Here is a 1,808-nt window from a genome sequence, read left to right as displayed (position 1 = left end):
TCCCCCCGTGGTCCCCTCCCCACTCCTCAAGTCCCCCTCCCCCGCCCCCTACTTACCAGCACAGAGTCTGGGTCCAGCTCCCTGCTGCAGCCAGTGGGGCTTCCTGAATTGCCGAAGCTCTCCTAACTTTTTCTGAATCAATTCAGAGAGCTTCGAATCAATTCGGATCTTTGAAATTGGTCCCCTGATTTGATTCAGATTCGATGATTCAGTTACCGAATGGGAAGGAGGGGAATGTAGCAGTGCAGGTAAAACTGTAGACGTACCTGGGAGTCCGCTGTCCAGCAGGTTTTAGTGTGTCAGAATTCCACTGTCTATATTGAGTCCATGAGTTTCTGTACCTACTACCTAGGAGGCTGATGAAGTGAAGTTCATAGGCCCACCTGTGAAAAGTGGTTTGTAAATTCAAACAAGCACCAAACCTTGCTAACATAGCCTCATCACCAGAAGCAAACTTCCTACAACTTAAAACACAAAACCTGCCAACAATTTCCAGTACCCCCACAAACTGCACACCAGAATCCATCAAAGACAACAATACCCAACTATCTGTGGGGGCACATTTCTCACAAAAAAAACCCACTCTGTCTCCAGTCTCTCAGGCCTGATCCTGAAAGGGAATGTACAAACCACTTTTCACAGCCAGGCCTATGAACTTCACTTCATCAGCCTCCTAGGTAGTAGGTACAGAAACTCATGGACTCAATATAGACAGTGGAATTCTGACACACTAAAACCTGCTGGACATCGGACTCCCAGGTACCTCTACACTTTTACCTGCACTGCTACATCCCCCTCCTCCCCCACCCCAGCCTGTCCCTCACCCCCTAATGCCTCCATTTCCATTTTCACTGACTGGATTTCTTTCATGTGGACCATACTGGACTACAAGGAATCAAGCCAACTTCAGCCACTTCACCAGTGTGGTGTGGTTCCCTTTGGGGAAAGTGGCTTGCCCCACCCAGGAACATTGATCCCCTGGAAGCTCTCCATTTGGCTCTGAAGTTCCCTCACTATGGGGATCACCTGGCTAAGGAGGGCATCACCAGCACTGAGCATCTCAGTGGCCTCAAGGAAGGGCTTGAGGACCATCAAGATCTGGGAGATGGTATCCCACTCAGCTCTATTCAGTGGGGTGCTGATCCCAATCTCCCCAAGCAAGGCCATCTCATGGATGGTCTTCTGTTGATCCACCAGCCTCTCACGCATCAGGTATGTGGAGTTCCACCGAGTCTCCAAATCCTGCATGATTTTGTGCTGCGGGATGTTCAGCTCTGTCTGTTTGTCCTGCAGCATCTTGTCCCCCTTGATGCTCTGGTGGAAATAGCCTGTCACCTTCCTGCATTTGGAAATAAACTTGCTGGGGGTGCTGGTGCCATCACTGGCAGCCCTGTCCCCCTCCAAGGCATCCCTGACAATGAGGTGCAACTTGTGTACCACACAGCAGATGCCAACAAAATTGGCATCATGGATCACCTTGACCATTTTGGCCCCATTGTCGGTGACCATGAACCCATGAGTGAGCTTCCTCTACCCAGTGAGCCACCCCTGCACCAAGCAGTTCATGGCCCCCAAGATCTTGGTTGCTGTGTGGGACTCATCCATCACCTCAGCTTGAAGAAGAGCCCACCAACAGCCTAACTAGTTGTACCAGTGCCCTGTGAGGGAGAGGTAGGTGTGTTCTCCACCCCAGCTCCTCCAGATGTCCGGGGTGACATGTAAGGCCACCTGTGGCCCTGCCTTGCACAGCTCCTCCCTCAAGTACTCCCTGCATGCCTCATACAGGGAGGGCACCACTGTCCTGCTGA

At 51.5% G+C, this 1,808-nt stretch overlaps 1 protein-coding gene across 1 annotated transcript in view; it reads right to left on the bottom strand.

Moving 5' to 3' along the window:
- Positions 1-1,808, bottom strand: part of GLP2R (glucagon like peptide 2 receptor) — a 183,244-nt gene that overhangs the window by 12,791 nt on the left and 168,645 nt on the right. The gene's annotated exons all lie outside the window — the stretch shown is intronic.

Source organism: Alligator sinensis, unplaced genomic scaffold (assembly GCF_000455745.1).
Source record: "Alligator sinensis unplaced genomic scaffold, ASM45574v1 scaffold1023_1, whole genome shotgun sequence".
In the NCBI taxonomy this organism is placed as follows: Eukaryota; Metazoa; Chordata; order Crocodylia; family Alligatoridae; genus Alligator; species Alligator sinensis.
This window is presented reverse-complemented; position numbering and strand designations above follow the sequence as displayed.